This window comes from Scylla paramamosain, unplaced genomic scaffold (assembly GCF_035594125.1).
Source record: "Scylla paramamosain isolate STU-SP2022 unplaced genomic scaffold, ASM3559412v1 Contig57, whole genome shotgun sequence".
Classification (NCBI taxonomy): Eukaryota; Metazoa; Arthropoda; class Malacostraca; order Decapoda; family Portunidae; genus Scylla; species Scylla paramamosain.
The window spans coordinates 298,031-318,513 of record NW_026973722.1 but is presented as its reverse complement, the minus strand read 5'-3'; the positions used below and the strand labels follow the sequence as shown (position 1 = coordinate 318,513).

Genomic DNA, 20,483 nt, shown 5'->3' with positions numbered 1-20,483 from the left:
GAGAGAGAGAGAGAGAGAGAGAGAGAGAGAGAGAGAGAGAGAGAGAGAGAGAGAGAGAGAGAGAGAGAGAGAGAGACTACGTAATTAGTTTTGTAGTCCCTGAATGTAACGGGAGCAACGGGAACAAAAACGGAATAAACATGAACAGTAGGAACACATAAGAAAAGGAGAAATTAGGATTACAAGGAGGAGGATGAGGAGCAAGTCAACGAAAGAAGAACATATAGGAACAAATAAGAATAAGTAGGAAGAGCAGACACCAGGATTATGAAAAAGGATAAAAGAATGGGAAATACATATGAATAATAGGAATACATAGGAAGAGTATAACAGAGGAAGAGCGGATACTAAGATTAGAAGATAAACAAAAAATAAATACATAAATAAGTGGCAATACATATGAGGGGCAGATAATAAGGTGGAGAAAAATGGGAAGCACGTAGGAATGAGTAGGAATACATGGAAAGAGCAGGTGCCAAGATTAGAGGGAAAAGAGTGTGAAATACATAGGAATGAATACGTAGTAATACATAGAAGGAGAAGATATTATGATACGACGAGAAAAGAAAATTGTAGAAGAAAAATAAGGGGAATCTTGAAAGAAGAGAAGAAAAGAAGAGGTTGGAAGAGAGAAAAAAAATTGAAATAACGATGATATATGAAGATAGGGAAGAATGTAAAAAAAAAAAAAAAAAGGAGATGAAAAAGAAATGATGATTATACAGGTATGCATTAAAGATACATGAGAAGAACTGATACCATGACAGAAGAAGGGAGGGAATACATAATAATACATAAAACATATACATAAATCACAATGACGTAACAAAAGAGAGCGGATAATAAGAAAAAAATATATATATAGCAATACACAGAAAAAAAATACCTTGACAAGAGGAGGAAGAAAGATGAAGAAAAGGAAAATACATAGATACCTAGAAACACATGCAAAGAAGAAATAACAGATATCTAATGAACTAAGAGATACTGACAAAAAAAAAAAAAAAGTGTGAGGGAGAAAAGGACGGAGTACAGCACGGTGGAGGAGGAAGTGAAGAAGGAGGAGGAGGAGGAGGAGGAGGAGGAGGAGGAGGAGGAGGTGGAAGTAGTGGTGGTGGCGGGAAGGGGTGAGAGTAGCAGGAACCATGATAGGTCAAGAGATAAAGCAACACAAAACAAGGTAATATCCAGCGTACAATGGCATGAAAAGAAGCAACAATAAACTCGATTGCCAAGAGTAACAGTGAAAACGAAAGGGAGAGAAAGGTCGCATCTTTTTCCGTTGTGATATTGTGAATAACATATGCGTGCCTTATATTGTAAGTCACTGCTTACTGTTAAGAACACACTGCGCTGTACAGGGAATAAATCATCGTCAACATCGGACACAGAAACCAGACAAAAAATTAGTGTCAAAAAGCATAAGTAAAGCCAAAAAATAAAATAAATAAATAAATAAATAAAAATAAAGAAATATATGAAAGTAAAAAAATAAATAAATAAAAAAATAAAAAGAAGTCTGGTATTCTGAAACGCGTTGCTCTCTCATAAGGAATATTTTTTTAGTCATCATTAATATTAGTTTTTTTTTCAGTTTTTCCTCAATTAATGATACAAAAACTTTTTTTTTTTTTTTACCACTGGAATCATGAAAACGTTCTTGAAGACTTTCACAACACCCAATGAAGATAAAATTAATCAAAATAAGACGAATGCTTTTCTCTCATCCCTCTCCCTATCTTCCATCTCTCTTTCTTCATCTCCCGCCCCTTCTTCCTTCCTCCCTCCCTCCTTCCCTTCCCCTCCCACGTCCCTCCCGCTTGCCTCCCTCCATCACGTTGCAGACCTTCATTCACTCAGAGTTAATCCATCACATCTACTCTCCTGCTTCTTCTCTTTTTCCCTCCTCCCCGTTCTCTCCTTCCATGTTTCCATTCATCCACCAAGCCACTCACGCCTCTATTCCTCCTTTCCTTGCTTCTCTCTTCCTCCTTGTAGTTCTGTAGAGTGTGGTCTACAGAGCTACAAGCATGCATCGCTCATTTACGAATAAAAATGATAAACAAAACTACTTATTCCATTGCTAGGGAAGAATGAAAACTGCAAGACAAATTTTCCATTAAAGGAGAGAAAAAGGCGTGAAGAAAATATGATAAAAAGAAAAAAAGAGCTGAAATATTGCATGACTTATGTACGAATATGAGAGAAAATGCATAATCTATCAGAAAGAAGAAAAAAAAAAGACTGATCTAACTTCGAATAAAGGAAGGAAACTCATCAATTCCGTTAATTGTCAAGTGTGAACAAAGAAAAAGGATGGCGAGTCCTGCGTGGGATCATGAAAGGCCCTTGATGTGCCGGGGACGTGAAGGACGCCCCCCACACGAAGGAAAGGAGCACAAGAACCCCGGAAAACCTCTATGGAAATTTGGGGAAAACTTTGGAGCCAGTCTGAAACAAATAAAAGTTATAGGGACTCACTAAGAGAGAGAGAGAGAGGAAACGAGCAGAAGGTGTTAGGAAGTCTGCGGAAAGTTAGTGCGGGGATCCAGTGTAGAATAAAGATATCTATGGGGATTTTGGGCGTAGGCTCAGTCAGGGGGTATTTGGGGGAGAGTGTAGGGGAAATATACCAAAGTGTAATGAGCTTTGGGGAAAAGTTTACGAGGAGTTAAGGAAAGTTCAAGGGAAATCACAGAGTTTATGGGTCTTAGGGGAAGGTATTTAGTGGGAAGAGGAATTGTGAGGCTCAAGAGGGATGAAGAAGAGTACCACAGAGAGGAGGAGGCTGGAGGAGGCAAGACAAGAGAGAGAGGAAAACGATAGAATAATTGGGTGGAACATCGCGAGAAGAGAGAGAAAAAAAAAGTGGGCAGAAAAAATAAAAGAAAGAAAAAGTTCATTAGCGAATGATAAATAAAAATATGGAATAATGTAAAAGAAAACAAATGAACGTGAAAAAAAAGATGAAGAGAAGATGAAAAAAATAAGACAAAACCTGAAGAGAAGAAAGGAAAGAGAAGGAGAAGACGGGAAGAAGATGGAAGAGGTTGAAGTAATGATAACGTGTGGGTTAATGTGTGGGTTAACGAGCTTCAAAGAGAGTGACACCAACACGGATAGCCTCCAACACGCTGCGGTCCAGGCATGACTCACGGATCACCTACTGGGAGGTCAGTGTGTTGAGGTTGTGAGTGTGTGTTGCCGCGTCAGGCTTTCTACCGCAGGGGTCTTGGCAAGAAGTGGGGCCACACAAGGAAATGAAATCACAAGCTAGGAAACTTTATGTTGAAATAATACAGCGGTCGTGACTGACTGTTGTGACTTCCTTGTCACTGTTTGTGTGCTTTGTGGCGGACAGGAGAGAGAGAGAGAGAGAGAGAGAGAGAGAGAGAGAGAGAGAGAGAGAGAGAGAGAGAGAGAGAGAGAGAGAGAGAGAGAGAGAGAGAGAGAGAGAGAGAGAGAGAGAGAGAGAGAGAGAGAGAGAGAGAGAGAGAGAGAGAGAGAGAGAGAGAGAGAGAGAGAGAGAGAGAGAGAGAGAGAGAGAGAGAGAGAGAGAGAGAGAGAATTTCTCGCTGTGCATTTAGCATGTGTGTGTGTGTTAGCATGTGTGTGTGTGTGTGTGTGTGTGTGTGTGTGTGTGTGTGTGTGTGTGTGTGTGTGTGTGTGTGTGTGTGTGTGTGTGTGTGTGTGTGTGTGTTATACTCGATATACTTCAACGTAACAATACATAATATTTTCCTTTAATTACTTTGAATGGCAAGTTATTTTCTTTTATACTTCCGTTCTCTACTACCACCACCACCACCTCCATCTTCCCCTCTCAGCTTCCATCCCACCTCAGCACGTATTTTCCCGCTCCCATTCAAGACGCACATGATAGATGGCACCCCCCTGCGCCGCGTCCTTGGTCCTCGCCAGCCTCGCACACTGACAGCCTCCAACATTACCTAATTCGGTGCAGAGACTGGCTGCGTTCAGGCCTTCCCTTCACTAGATATATGTGTTTATTGTTCATTCCTTACTAATCACAATAGTAGTCTCTAACTCACTCACTTCTGCTGACAATTATCGTACTTTATGCATTCGCCAACTGTTAGTCAGAATAAAAATATGACTACAGTGGATGATTAAACAGTCTACCCAGATCTACGACAATAACTTATTCTTGTCACTTATTTGGGTTCGAAGTAGTACATGACTAATGACACACACGCGCACGTACACACACACACACACACACACACACACACACACACACACACACACACACACACACACACACACACACACACACACACACACACACACACACACACACACACACTGAAATTCCCTCCATACTTCTGCATTTCCTATTCCCTTGACATGAACTGTTTCAAAAGGGAGGTTTCAAGATACTTATTCTTAAATTTTGGATAACGCTTTTTTCCTATTCCAGAGTCCCCTCTTACATAACACACACACACACACACACACACACACACACACACACACACACACACACACCGACCTACTTAACAGCTAATCAGAAGGAAGACAACAAAACACAAACACACAGAACTTACGTGCTCATCATCATCTCATCTCCTTTCAATTCAATTTACACAAACTGAATATTCTTAAGCACTCTCATTTACATATGTCGCATTTTTTTTTCCGCTATCTCTTTTCCTTCCTCTACTGGCATCTCTAGGTATTCATTCCTTTCCTTGTACATAACACTCATTAAAATGGAGATCTCTGCAAAAGGGAAGAGGGTCAGAATGTGCTCCACTTTGGAAGTTAAGTAGTCAAAGAATTTCTTATAATCAGAGGAGTTAGGTGAGAGGTATACAGCACAGATAAATTTAGTATGAGAGTGACTCTGTAGTCGTAGCCAGATGGTGGAAAACTCGGAAGATTCAAGAGTGTGGGCACGAGAGCAGGTTAAGTCATTGCGCACATAAACGCAGCATCCAGCTTTGGATCGAAAATGAGGATAGAGAAAGTAGGAGGATGTGTTCTGTGTGTTTGTGTTTTGTTGTCTTCCTTCTGATTAGCTGTTAAGTAGGTCGGTGTGTGTGTGTGTGTGTGTGTGTGTGTGTGTGTGTGTGTGTGTGTGTGTGTGTGTGTGTGTGTGTGTGTGTGTGTGTGTGTGTGTGTGTGTGTGTGTGTGTGTGTGTGTGTGTGTGTGTGTTATGTAAGAGGGGACTCTGGAATAGGAAAAAAGCGTTATCCAAAATTTAAGAATAAGATAGAGAAGAGCCAGTAGGCTTATGGACCTGATGGGGTCCCTCCTATTGTTCTCCGAAACTGTGCCTCCGTGCTTGCACCTTGCCTAGTCAAACTCTTTCAGCTCTGTCTGTCAACATCTACCTTTCCTTCTTGCTGGAAGTTTGCCCACATTCAACCTGTTCCTAAAAAGGGTGACCGTTCTAATCCCTCAAACTACCGTCCTATTGCTTTAATTTCCTGCTTATCTAAAGTTTTTGAATCTATCCTCAACAGGAAGATTCTTAAACATCTATCACTTCACAACCTTCTATCTGATCGCCAGTATGGGTTCCGTCAAGGCCGCTCTACTGGTGATCTTCTGGCTTTGATTATTGATGATGCTTGTTTGCAATCACCACATATTGAGGCATTATTCATAAAAGTCTTAAAAACAATTAAATTTATAATTGGTATGGTATATAGACTCCCAACTCAACATTCACTGATTTTCTTGAGTCTATGGAAGAAATTTTACAAGTATTATCGAATTTAAAGATGAAATGTTATGTAATGGGGGATTCTAATGTCAATTTGTTACATATCAATGAAAATGCCACAACATACATTAACATGTTTCAATGTTACAGCTTCTCTCAAATAATTATAAAACCAACTAGAGTGACTGACAGGTCTGCCACTTTAATAGGTCACATTTGGACAAATGACATGCAAAATTATGTACACGTCCAGGGACAAAATATGGAGGAAATGGTTAATACTTTAAATCATCAATTAATTAAGGTGTCTGACTGGATAACTAGCAACGTGTCTAAAACTTTCTAGATGATGTCTTGTCTGACAAACGTAAATGAAGTTAATATTAATATAAAGATAAAACACAATTTCTTGAGTAAAGTTAATTGCATAAAATTTCTTTGCTTAATAATAGATGATAGATTAACATGAAAACAACACCTACATCAACTCTGTAGTAAATTGTCACAAATAACTGGTGTCTTGTACAAAATTACAAACAATATAACTGTCCAATGTCTGAAATTAATATATATGTCTACTGTTTATCCACATGTAATAAACTGTTCGGCAATTTCAGGGGGAGCTTTTAAAACACTCTTAGATGGGTTATTTGTTGCGCACAAAAAAATAACGAGAGTAATGTTTCATAGAAAAAAAAAAAAAAAAAAAACGGTACGATCATACTAATCCTCTATTTTGTGAACACAACCTTTTGAAAGTCCCCGATATAATATTCTTGCAAACTTGTATATTTCTTTTCAAATCAATTTACATATATCCCAATAATACATCTTATAAATTACTATCCAATAATATTAATAACACTAGAAGGCCAGATGACCTCAAACTTCCTCTCTGTAGGACTGTCCACGAACAGAGAAGTGTGAGTGTGCGCGGCGTCAGGGAGTGGAACAGCCTCCCGCACGATATTAAATCACTAACCTCTATCAATTTGTTTAAAAGCAAAGTGAAATGTTTCTTACTTCTAAACTATGAATGTTAACCATAGCAATGTCTGTGAATCATGTGCTGTTATGTGTTGATACACAGACACACATGTCAGGTGTGCACATCTTGTGGACGTGTGTATGTACATCACCAACAATGATATCATTAATAGAAAACTTTGGCTAATATAACATATGTTACGGCAAAGTATGTATGTAACCATGCATACATTTGTTATGTATGTATGTGAGTATGTGTATGTATGTGCACAGGTTTGTATGTGGCCATGTGTGTGTGTGTGTGTGTGTGTGTGTGTGTGTGTGTGTGTGTGTGTGTGTGTGTGTGTGTGTGTGTGTGTGTGTGTGTGTGTGTGTGTGTGCGTGTATTGTGTGGCCGCATGTTGCATGCATCATGCTGTACGTATGTTCGCATACAGGTTGCATATGTGTGAGTGTGTGTGTCTGTGCATGTACATATGAATGTGTGTATGTATGCAGTTATATGTTGTGGTATGTATGTTTGTGGGTATCTATGTAAGTGTGTCTACCTGTGTTTGTGTTCGCCAAGTTCACGTATGTGAACATATATGTGGCACAGTATAGCATACTATACACTCCATCACTCATTATTGTGTCATGTGCTGCAAACAACAAAACAAGTAGTCTATTATTACCTCTATCATGTGCAAAATGGCGGCTCAAATAGGAACAAGTCAGGGTGTAAACATTTGCGCTACTTGTGTCATTCTTTATTCAGGTCTGTATAAAAGCTTCGGCTTGATGGACCTGGCCTTACGTATTGAACTGTGTATGAAATGCAGAAATGCATTAATGTTACAAAAGGCAAACAAAATATATCAATCAATCAATATCAATCAACCTCTCTCTCTCTCTCTCTCTCTCTCTCTCTCTCTCTCTCTCTCTCTCTCTCTCTCTCTCTCTCTCTCTCTCTCTCTCTCTCTCTCTCTCTCAGGCGGTCTGTTCACCACCATCCTACTTTTCGCCACTCAGCCAAAACTGAACCAAGGTACATTTTTAATTTCATGAGAACTAGGATGGGAGGAAAAAGCAGTCGCCTGTCAGTGGAGGCACGGCTGAGCCTCCTGGGCGAGTGTGGCGTGGACGCCGTGAGGCTGTCCCGCCCCCGCTCGGGGGGCTGCTGTGGGAGGGGGAGGCGCTCTCTGGCCTCCTTTACCTTCCGGCAAGGGGCCGAGGGGGGCGAAGCCCCTCGTGTCGGATCAGGCGGCCAGCCTGAATATGGACAAGCTGGCCGCCTTGGACCAGGAGACACCCATCAGGGTGCACTGCCTGGCAGGAGGCGCAACAGTCTTCTGTCAGGACCTGCCCCTGAGGGACCTCCTGGCCGGACTGAAGTACACTACGGCGGGGCGTCACGCCGTTTTGTACTTCAGCCTGGCCGGAGGTCTGGGTGTCCACGGGGGGCAGGGGCAGGGCTGCCCCGTGCTCTTTTGCAACAGCAAGAGAGTGGGCAGCCGCCCCAAGCCCCCCAAGAGGACCAGGCTGTCCGCGTCCCAGAGGCGGGGCAGGAGGCCGGCCCCGCCCCAGAGGCTGGCCAGGTGGTGGTGGCCAGCCCGGGACACGAGGCCGGCCACGCCCCTGAGGCTGGCCAGGTGGTGGCGGCCAGCCCAGGGCACGAGGCCTGCCCCGCCCCAGAGGCTGGCCAGGTGGTGGCGGCCAGCCTGGGACACGAGGTCGGCCCCTCCCCTGAGGCTGGCCAGGTGGTGGCGGCCAGCCCGGGGAAGGAGGCCGGACCCGCCCCTGAGGCTGGCCAGGTGGTGGCGGCCAGCCCGGGGAAGGATAGCCTGGGCCTGTGGGTCTCGGCCCCCAGCCCGGAGGAGGGGCAAAAGGAGGCCAGGAGCGCCACGACCCCCGCGGAGGACGAGGGAGCGGGGCTCGTCCTCCGAGGAGTGGGGAAGGGAGTGGTGGCCCCTTCCCCCCACCACAGCGCCAACTCCCCCAGCCAGGGAAGGCTCGCCAGGGGAGGGGCAGGGCTGGAAGCAGGTTGTCCCACGGCCTGTGGGACAACCTGCTCGCCATTGCACAGACCCTGTCCCTCACCCTGGTGGTGTACTCCGCCCTGCTGGAGTACTTCCCTGACTGAGGGGGCAGCCGGCCCCACAGGGCAGTCGGCTGCCCGGGGAGGGGGGAGGGGGAGGGGGAGGGGATAGGTTAGGGTGGGAGGGGGAGGGGGAGGGGGAGGGGATAGGATAGGTGGGAGGGGGGAGGGGGAGGGAAGACAGCCGGGAGGGGGAGGGAGTGCTGTCTTGGGAGGGGGGAGGGGGAAAGGGGTAGGTTAGGTTAGAATAGGTTAGGTTAGGTTAGGTTAGCTTAGGTTAGGTTAGGTTAGGTTAGGTTAGGTTAGGGTAGGTTAGGTTAGGTTAGGTTAGGTTAGGTTAGTTTAGGTTAGGTTAGGTTAGGTTAGGTTAGGTTAGGTTAGGTTAGGTTAGATTAGGTTAGGGTAGGGTAGGGTAGGGTAGGGTAGGTTAGGTTAGGTTAGGTTAGGTTAGGTTAGGTTAGGGTAGGTTAGGTTAGGTTAGGTTAGGTTAGGTTAGGTTAGGTTAGGTTAGATTAGGTTAGGTTAGATTAGGTTAGGTTAGGTTAGGTTAGGTTAGGTTAGGTTAGATTAAGCTATCAGGACAAGTAAATAACAACACCGCCGTGTGCGGCGGCCATCATGTGAGCAATGCACGTATTTTCGTGACCACCTGCTGCCTTGGCAGAGACAGAGCGAGAGAGAGGGAATCACGTTTTTTGCATGGCCAGTTTTCCTTTGTTTCTTCTTCGCATATTTTATTATTCGCATATTTATTACCAAATTACTCGAGAATGAGCCTTATTGGAAGCTAAGGGAAAATAAACTGTATGATCGAAGTATGGGAACATTAATATACGTACTTGAAAATGTACCTTATGGAAAGTATAGGAAAATTAACCGTATGATCGAAGTAGGGGAAAATAAATAAAGCTACCCGAAAAACAACGTTATTGAAAGTTATAGGAAAATAAACCGTATGATCGAAGTATTGGAAAATAAACCTTATAGCAAAGGAAGTGGGAGCGAAACGTCTCTCTCTCTCTCCCTCAATTAGAGAGAGAGAGAGAGAGAGAGAGAGAGAGAGAGAGAGAGAGAGAGAGAGAGAGAGAGAGAGAGAGAGAGAGAGAGAGAGAGAGAGAGAGAGCGCATACCTTGATTTATGCCTCGTTAGTCAGGTGATTTGATGCATCTCTATTCTGTCCACCTCCCTAATCTCCATCTCTCTCTCTCTCTCTCTCTCTCTCTCTCTCTCTCTCTCTCTCTCTCTCTCTCTCTCTCTCTCTCTCTCTCTCTCTCTAGTGTTGGGGTAAAGTTAAAAGCAAAGACGGCAGGCGGCATCCCTCTTCATCTCCCTCACCTGATTAATGCTAATTGGACCTTAACTTAAACTCGCGGCCAGGTGTACTCTGACCAAGAGATAAGCTCACTACTCAAAAAAATCCTCCCCACCTTCTCCTCCTCCTCCTCCTCCTCCTCCTCCCCACGCCCCTCCCCTCACTCATTACCATCCTTCAGCGGCCTGGAATGCGCGCACCTAAATCAGCGTGAGTGGACATCGGTGGGCTGCGGCATTGAGATAGGAAGGTTGGAGTGGCCTTGAGGCGTCCTGGGTGAAGCCACCCAACTGTCAGGCGGCCATATTGTCGTAGGATAGGCAGCAACTGCAGGGCAGAGATGAAACACGTCATGGAAGTATTTCGCTATGTTGGAATGTATGTATGACCCCTCTTTTATGTTGGGGTTGGGATGAGGTCCCATAGTTACTAAGGAGAGTCAGGTCCGTATGGGTTGGGCTATGATGAGTCAGGTTAGCTCGAGTTAAGCCTGTGTCAGGGTGCTTATTAAGGAGTGTCAGGTCTTGACCCAAGTCGACCTACACATACTCTCTCAGTCAATAATTCAGTAGAGCTCTCGTATAGAGAGAGTAAAGACAGGAGTGTTGCTCCGTGCGTGGTGTGAAATGCCGACTACCTGTGTTGCATTTGGGTGCAATGAACAAGCGAACAAAAAATCTGATCCATCCATTACATTTCACCAGTAAGTTATCTATATATTCATTTATATATATATGATGTTCTAGGAAGTGTGCATGATTTTCATAATGAAGACTGACGCACAGGAAATAGGCGCTTTGATTATTTGATCGCAGTGTTAGGAACATGTTTACAGGCTACCAAAGGACCCGAGCAGAAGAAAGGAATGGCTTGCAGCTATACGAAGAGACAACTACACCCCAGGCAAACAGGCACGGCTCTGCTCCAAGCACTTTAGACCTGATGATTTCGACAGGACGTCCTTGTGTTACGTGAGGCTGCGAGATGGTGTTGTTCCCAGCATATTTTAGGCTTTCCCTTCACACTTACAGAAAAAAACAAGCAAAAGGAAACCTCCCAAATCTCGCCCTCTCTGTGATCCTGCCCCACAAGAAGCGCAAGATAGTGGACATTCTACTTTAGCTGTGCCGGAAAATCCTGTGCAAACAAACTCAGGTGAGTCACCAACCAAAGCCCAGCTAAAGAGGAAGCTGGGAGAAACAGAAACACAACTCGTGAAGTCTAGAAAAAAAATTAAACTGTTGCATCAGAAAACAAGACGACTCAAGAAAAAAAATGCCGAATTGTGTTCTGTGATCAGTGCATTGAAACAAAAAAAAACCTAGTAAGTGAAAATAGTTTGAGATAGGAAGTATTGAAAAGATTAATGAAATGTTGCTTACTTCTCCAAAACCAGTCTTAGAATATCTTTTAACTTATAAGATGAGTTAGGACCATATTGAATTGTTTTTCAGCATGATAAGAAGTAAGGGAGGGTTCAATAACAATCCATCTGCTCGGCAGTTCTTAGCTGCCTACAAGAGTGTGTTGACACACTCTGAAATACAAGAAGTAAGTCGTGGGAATTGTATGCCTTTAGAGTCTGTCCCGATCCTCACCGCCTCGAGTCACTATTTAGAGGCTCCTAATGCAAGTGTACCTTCTAGCAGTGTCATCAACCATTCCCTTCATAAAAGCAGAGTTCTAGAGGCTGTTGTAACTGATGAAAACAAGGAATCTGAGGTGGGCAGCAAAAGCTTAGCTTCTGCCTGTGTTCTTTCTCCTTACTCTGACAAAATCGTTAGCTATATAGCCGGGTTTGTCAGTTTAAAGCTTAAAGAGATTTTTAAATTGTGAGTCGTGTTGTAATGCTCTATTTAGCCATCATCTGGATGCGACTCACGGATTAATCTCAGTTAAAAATAAAGGCCACCTCTCTTTTCCATCCAGAGATGTTGTTGCCATTTGCCTTGTGTGTGAAAGGAAATTCAGAGAGAAAGTGTTACTGTGTAGTGACCAACCATATGCAAAGCTGTCAACACATGCTTGGCACAACATTGTAACACTTGTACTGTCTGAGTTCCAGGAGAGGATTGTCTTCTCCAGCCTGGCACAACACATGTTAGACAGTGAGCCTGTCACTAATCATCTCCTGTTACTAATCAAGGCTGTAGCCGAGACCTATCTGCAGGTCAGGTACAGATATGCAGCCAGACAGTTTACTGCAAGACTGATTTCCCGTAAAGGGGTCAAAAGTAGAACCACGATGAACAAATTAGTATTATTTAGTGGAATGTGATTATGTATATAATCTATAATATCTAGTTATAAGGACATGTTGGCATACAATATATGGGTAGCAGTAACACAGTAGTTTCATTTGACATATTATAAATGAGCATATTATAAATGAGTGTAAACAGTGTAAAAAGGGGTACAAGAAAAATGCTTGGTAAGTGACAGCTCCCACATCAATATGGCGGACGGGGGAGAGCGGTGGCTTCCTCCTGCCAGTACTGCCCGCGCGGCTCAGGGCCACTCCAACCTTCCTATCTCAATGGGCTGCGGGGAAAGTTGCTAGAGGCTTGCTGCAGGAGGGCGGAAGGGATGAGGGGCGCGGGGTAGTGGTGAGAAAGAAAGGAGTGTAGGCATGATGAGTTTGGTTGGAAAATTGTGAAAAGAAAGAAAGGAATACGGATAATGAAATATTAGTTAAAACAAAAATAGAAAAAAATGAATAAAAAGGTACAAGGATGAAAAATAACGAAATCTGAAAAAAATAGGAAGCAAATGTGGAAAAATGGAATAGCACTGTGAGTGAAGCATGACAGTGATTCCCCGCGTGGTAATTCGCATTAATTAGTGGAAGGTGTTACACAATTCTGTCTAAAACACGTCTGCTTGGAAAAAATACATATTCTCTCTCTCTCTCTCTCTCTCTCTCTCTCTCTCTCTCTCTCTCTCTCTCTCTCTCTCTCTCTCTCTCTCTCTCTCTCTCTCTCTCTCTCTCTCTCTCTCTCTCTCTCTCTCTCTCTCTCTCTCTCTCTCTCTCTCTCTCTCTCTCTCTCTCTCTCTCTCTCTCTCTCTCTCCTGCGTGGCCAGATAAGCTGTAGCCAGTATCACTTTACTAAAACACTTGTTACGCAGCCTGGAATGTTCAGGAGCTCATCACGAGGCAACACAACTAGCGAGGCAAGGAGAGAGGCAAGGACGGACAGACCAGACGGACGGACGAACGGAGGGAGGGAGGGAGGGAGGGAGGGAGTCTGGTGTGTAATAGGCTGATGTACTATTCATGCCTAGACGCTCGGGGACTGCTCCTGCTGTTGCCGTGAAATTCTCCGCCACACCAATATTATTACCCCAATATGACCCCCTTCAATTATGTTGTTGTTGTTATTGTTGTTGTTCTCTCTGTGTGTGTGTGTGTGTGTGTGTGTGTGTGTGTGTGTGTGTGTGTGTGTGTGTGTGTTTCATAACAATTTGACATGGCAGGATGCAAAACGTTTCTCAGTAATGAGCGTGTTCACATCCTTCTTCCCGCCACGAAAAAAATAGAACACCTAAGACGCCACGGCAGTGAGAGAGAGAGAGAGAGAGAGAGAGAGAGAGAGAGAGAGAGAGAGAGAGAGAGAGAGAGAGAGAGAGCACTTCTACGTTCTCATGTCGTCATGTTGCACAAGTTATTCAAGAGTGGCAGTCACTAATTCACCAGCACGACCTGTCAGTACACCGAGCACACGCTTCCTGGAAAATGCTGCAAATCCTTCCCATGATACTACGTGTTTATGAAAAGCAATGCTTCTCATCAGCAGCAGCCCCTTGCTTTCAGATTCATGGGGTGAGTTTGCATTAACTGCTTCTCCCGAGCGGACGTGTTTCCATTACTTCATATCTAACTCAAGCAGTCTCCACCAATATGTTAACGCTTTGCCTAATTTGTGGTTCATGTTCCTTCATTACTTTCATCGAGCAACTGTCGCCACACAGTGAAATGCTCTCGTCGTTAAATGCAAGGTTTTCATTACATTTCACATTATTTTAGCCTTTAACAGAGAGAGAGAGAGAGAGAGAGAGAGAGAGAGAGAGAGAATGATGAAGCGAACAGCCTAGCCTTGAGCTTGTTCAACACTGCCGCGTGGCTGGCTGGCTGTGTTGTGTGATCCGTGTATGTGTTAGCGGGTTTGGCGCGACACGTTTCGCTTATATATTAGTTTATAGCCGTGCCTGTGCCTGCAGGAGGTCCACGCCACACGCCGTGTTCGTTTGTATATGAAACTGCAATGATTTACTTTTTACGAGCACATCAATGAGCCGCGCGTCTCATTAAGTGTTTTTACAGCGGACCGCTTGCGAGGGAGGATTGCTTGTTTACAGCAAGTAATTTAATTAAAGATTCATGTTATACCTTCACTGTTTTAATTAAATCATGGTCATAAGAGTTGAGGGTAATGAGCAGCATGCACGTAGCTCTTTGTGTGACGCTCGGTGAGACATGCAACACTGTCTGTCGGTCTGTCTGTCTGTCTGTCAGTAGTGGGAGTTAACACGATACTTGGGAACACTGCACTGACTCCTCAAGCAGTCAAGCCCAAAGTGAAACACGGGATTCATTGTCCGAAGCACCAATGACACGAGATGGCAACCCAAACACATACACACACACACACACACACACACACGTGGTAATGGCTCTCCCGCCCACCTCATCTCAGTAAATGTTTGTTGGCAGTTTTCCACATTAAAAGGCCGCAATTTTCCTTAAGTAAAGTCGTCTTGGTCTCGTTCGGAGTAAATTACCATCATCACAGTAGTTTTTACTTTATTTTTTCATCCAACACACTCAGACTTCCCCACACGTCATATTGGCAATTCTCTCCTTCCCCCACCACTCTCTCTCTCTCTCTCTCTCTCTCTCTCTCTATCGGCAACCACAACGTGTACACCTTCCCTCCTCTCCTCACCTCAGACTCGTTGACTCTGATAACTAACGTGCTTAATTTCCCATTGGTTTGTACCGGAACTCCGCCAGTCCCTACGCACCACAGATGACAACTCTGCTAACGCCTGTCAGCCTCCAGTGATCCCTCGTCACAAACTTTACTGGACCCTGACCGGAGGAGGTAAAGAGTGCTGCGGGCTGACTCAAAGAAGTGTTCTGTCTGCCTGCCTGGCCGTGAATAGGCTGCTGAGCTGCCCGCTAGGTATCCTTACAGACCTCACACCTTGCCCTATTGCTCGAAATTAAACCAAGTACTGCTAGTTAATTCAGACGGGTCGCAATTAGAGACGTCGCAGTGAGCGTTTTGATACCAGATAGCGCCAGAATTTTTAATTCTCGCCGGAAAATAAATACTTTTTGGGGCAAGGTTTTACAAGCTTACAAAGGTGTATCGTTGCACAGTAATGCGTCTGAATTTTAAGTCAATTAATTTCGTGATAACTGACAGCACATGACATTGTTTGAGCCTCTATTCATAATTTCAGATGATATTCTTAAAAGAGCCTATAAGTGTATCAAGGCAGGCAATCTGTAATTTTCTACTGACCTCAATGGAAGTATACTAATATATACTTGCATTTTCATGTACTAAACAACAGGCAAATCCATTTAATGTAAAGAAAATATAATTTTGTATCAGAGACTTTATTTTTGCGGTACGATCACTATCCTCGGGTACTTGGGCAGCGAGCAAACCTAAACACAGACACTCGACTACCCTGCACAATGGATACATCACCGCCACAATCATGGACTACAGCGGAATTAAGAAAATTCTTGAAAGAACGAGCTATACCCTATTCTGGATATAGTAAAGCAAAGTAAAGGCCTTTGTATCGGCAGAACTGAGAGGCTATTGTTTACACTTTACACTCCCTAACGGCGCGCGGCGCTTTCTTTAACTGAAGAATCATGATCAAGATAAGTACGTCGTACGTCCGCCAGCGGTGCTGTTCTTTTTTTATTTCACTGATTACTTTCATATACAGGACGTGTCAGTGATATCTGATATTTTTCAACATTCCCAGATAAAATGCACAAGCCGAAGTCAACATCCTTTTATTTTTACTGTTTATACTTACTTTAAAAAAAATTCATTACCTATTTTTAGTTTTATCTTATAATTCAATTAACAAAGCCTTATCATACACCAGTAAGTATGAATATTAATATTAAGGGTTATGTTTTTAATTTTAGATACACTTGTGCAGCAATTCATGCTGTACTTTTCCTGCACATCGATTTCAAATTTGGCTAAGTCACCCCTTTGCACCACGAAATCGGAGACAATTAAAAATGCTGGCGCTGATAGGTATCTACCAGCCTCACTGCGACGTCTCTAATTACTATGGACTCGCGGAAGACCAAAACTTTTCCGCTCGAATCAAGGTCTTAACGAAGGCGATGAAAAAACTCCACCTAACCCAAGTGAAGGCGAGCAGACGGAGTGGCGGGCAGGAGTGGTGGGTCAGTGGCTTCTTACCTTGACCTCCGTGAACACAGGTGACGGCACACTTACCTGCAAAGAAAAGGGATTATCAGCACGGTTGTTATATTCTACCTGAGTAAAACCTTACTGTATTTTTTTTTATGTGTGCATATTTATTGCATTAAGAGTGTCGAGCTGATGACGAGCCAGCTTTGACTTAAATATGGCGTAGAAATTGCAGTGGAGAGCCTGTGAGCTGCAAACACCACAACTTCACGGCACCCTTCTCCCCCTCACGCCTGGCTGGTTGTCTTGCATCTCTCCGACACTCCAATTCGTGACTCAGCCTCCACTCGCCCGTGAATCCCCGACGCACCCTCACCACCACTACCTTTATCACCGCCACCAGCACCGCCCCTTCAGTAGACTGGCTTCTGAGGGCAGCTCCATTGTCCCTAACCTCTCTCTGTTCGGATTAAGTTGCGTCTATTTTTGTTTGTAATGATTCATTTTTATGTGTTTGTTCTGTCATTGTCTTCCTTCACACACCCACACTCACACACTCTGTGTGTATATATATATATATATATATATATATATATATATATATATATATATATATATATATATATATATATATATATATATATATATATATATATATATCACTTATTACGCTCAACACATAGCCATTAAGAGTTTCATTTGCAATCGGTAGGATAAAGAAAATAGGTACAGGTTATAGCAAATCACGGAGGCCGAGGCGGGGGTGTGTGGGTGCAGGTGGGTGGCGGACGAGGCGGGGTGGAGCTGTGCGGGTGGAGGTGGGTGGCGAGGTGAGGCGGGATGTGTGGCTGCAGGTGAGCGACAGAGAGAGAGAGAGAGAGAGAGAGAGAGAGAGAGAGAGAGAGAGAGAGAGAGAGAGAGAGAGAGAGAGAGAGAGAGAGAGAGACTATAACTGAGATGCAGGAAACTTCTAAATGAAAAACAAGTTCTGTCGCCTTTACCAATAATGTACCACCCCCTCTCTCTCTCTCTCTCTCTCTCTCTCTCTCTCTCTCTCTCTCTCTCTCTCTTCGTGGGGGTAAAAGAGAGTTGGCTGGCACTACAATAGACTTTGGTTGAAATGTTCCAGTTATACTCCCTAACTGCACTTAAATAACTAACTTTTCCAATATGGCAACACGTGATTGCCCAGAACACTCCCTCTACTCCTCCCCCTCCCCCCTGCCTCCCCGAGTGACGGCAGGCGGAGGCACGGGCGGTGAGACGTGATGAGAGGAGTAGTGGCAGTGATGGGCGGGCCTGGTGATGTATGGAATAATGCGTGGTGTTGACAAAGAATGGGGTGAGAGGTGAGCGATGGTGGTGAATACGCGTCTAACTCAAGGACAAAACAAACAAAAACACACAACACCAAACAAACAAGAAATGCAACCAAGCCTCGGGTCTCCTTTACCAGCGAACAATTGCTGCATTTCACAAGGCAACACAACAAGGGGACATTTAACAAGCACTTAGGAATAACGAGTCACATGCAGCCTCTCACCTGCTAACCTGCCTATTTGTTAATTTTCTACTGGTATTCTATCTTTTTCTTTGTTACTCTTCCTCCTTCACTTTTATGTTCCCTCTCACGCCGCCTCCTGCTGCCTGATCAGCCTCGTGTGGGTGCCGCTCATACCCCTTCCTGTCCTCGCCGCCTTTACTCTGCTCTCCACTATAATATTATTTTCCTCTTCCTCTCTCACAGCTTCCTCTCTGGCCATGTCCTGTTACCTTCCTTATTTACTTCATCCCTGTCATCTCATATCCCTACTTTTCCTCTCTCCTTTCTTCCTTCGCGGCTCAGTTTTACGCTACACACATTTCTTGCCTCCCTGCTCGCTACAAACCTGCTGACACTTTCACTCTTATCACAGCACGGCGGTCTTTCCTTCCTGCTTTCCTGCGTGACTCCTTTTATGTTCGCTTTTATTCCTACTTTCACACTCTTGTCTCTCCTTCCCTCCTTTACTTGCCTTTCCCTGCCTCGCCGCGGTCGCCATCAACGCTCCCTCAAGGCTCTGCCGCGGGAAACCTTAGCCCTGCCATCCCTCTTCCCCTCCGTCACTCTCAACACACTCCGCCTTCCTCTCTAAACACACTCACCTCGCCTCTCACACTTGTGCATGTCGCCTTCGCTCATCACCGCCACTCCCTCACTCACTGTCTTCCTCACCTCACGCTAGTCCCTCTCTTCTTCCTCCTCCTCCTCCTCCTCCTCTTCCTCTTCTTCCTTCCCTACTGCTCATAAAAGTTGCCCTTCTTTCTTTACGACCCCTCGGACAAATCTTTTATTCCTGCAGCTTCATAACCACTTTCCGTCACATTCTCTCTCTCTCTCTCTCTCTCTCTCTCTCTCTCTCTCTCTCTCTCTCTCTCTCTCTCTCTCTCTCTCTCTCTCTCTCTCTCCGTCTGTCTGTCATTTTTTTTTCTGACAGACACTCCAAGTTTCCTCTTTCCATTTCCAGCTGTCTCCAGCATCTATTTCCTTCAAAAATTCTTCCCTTTCTTCGTGGCATGGAATCTTTCAAGCTCACCAGAGTTTCCTTAAAGTTTCCCAGGTTGGTTTCCTTCAACACTTCCCGCCACAAGACAAAAATACGGATCTTCAAATTCTCAAGGATATTTCGCAGCCAAAGTTACGCATTCCCTGAGAAAAAGTTGTCTTCTACTTCACAGCATCTTTTTCTTCTTTTCTGTCCCTTTCCTTTGACGATGAGACTCACTCCACACCTCACCACCATCGTCACACCGCCAAGATCGTTCACCACACCACCAGCAGCATTCGCTACACCGCAAGGAGCTTTACACTAATAATCACCACCACTGACCTCAACACGCCAGCCGCCACGAAGCCTTGTTGCACTAACCACGCCACCACCGCACTGTTAGCCACGCCTCCACGGACCTTTCAAGTCTTCAGCACATAACACGCATCATCGAACACTTCGCCGTACAAGGTTCATCAGAATCTAACTCTGTCTGCCATCTTCATATTCAGGTTCTCTATTTTACAGCTACGCGCGCATAGGAAGAAGCCTCCGCCGTCCTCCCCCGCCACTCCTGCCGCTCCTGCCACGCCCTGCCTTCATTATCTCTTGCAATGGAAGCTTCATGCTCTTATTTTAACTTAAGAAGAGACACTGTCATATTCGATGCAAACTCCTTCTCCTGCCTCTTACTCCTCCTACCTCCACCTCCTCCTCCTCCTCCTCCTTCTCCTCCCCCACGGGCAGCTCGGCAGGGACGTGCACGCACCCGGCCTGACATCCAGCTATCAATACCACAAGACCTGCTTTGCATATTTCCCGTGACGATGCAGGAAGGCCCACCCCACACCCACGTCCCCCGGAATGGAGAGGCCCGCCCCACGCACCCCGGGGATGGGGAGACCCACCCCACGCCCACCCCAGGGGAGAGACACCTCATGTTTACGTTTTGTGAGTGATATGTTTGGACTGCACAAACCTTCTTTTTGTTACGCCCCGCTGCCTTAAAACGTTCACGAAGGATGGAAGGTTACATCGCACTGGCAGCACAACGTGGGACAATTGGTGACCAGGCTGCCGCACACCCCCGCCTGCTTGCTGCTGCTTGCACACATCCGGCACTCACGGTGACTGAGGGCACGTGTGGCTGCAGCGATCCGTGGGGAAAACACCACCACAGAACACAAAGGTCAACCTGTTTTCCCTCGTTTGTGACCACCGAGCAAACATGTTCCGGATTTACATCACAGCGCCACAAAAGACATCACGAGGTTCATGAATGTGCTCACGTCTGCTGCACGATAAACTCTTCTCAGCACCAGGCAAGGCCACGCGACCCTCGAGGGGTGTGCGGCGGAAAACAAGGTGACGCGTCTTCCTTCAAATCACATAACTACCAAACCACTCGTCTGTAATTTGCTAGTTTTCATATGCTGAGTGACTCTCTCTCTCTCTCTCTCTCTCTCTCT

At 44.9% G+C, this 20,483-nt stretch overlaps 1 long non-coding RNA gene across 3 annotated transcripts in view; it reads right to left on the bottom strand.

Moving 5' to 3' along the window:
• Positions 1–20,483, bottom strand: part of LOC135098359 (uncharacterized) — a 64,865-nt gene that overhangs the window by 20,202 nt on the left and 24,180 nt on the right. The window contains exon 1 of one of the 3 annotated variants that reach the window (XR_010266893.1): positions 19,994–20,178. The exons of the other annotated variants lie outside the window; for them this stretch is intronic. This is a non-coding gene — a long non-coding RNA (uncharacterized LOC135098359). Of the gene's footprint in view, positions 1–19,993; positions 20,179–20,483 lie in introns of those variants that run through there. 3 annotated transcript variants of the gene reach the window in all.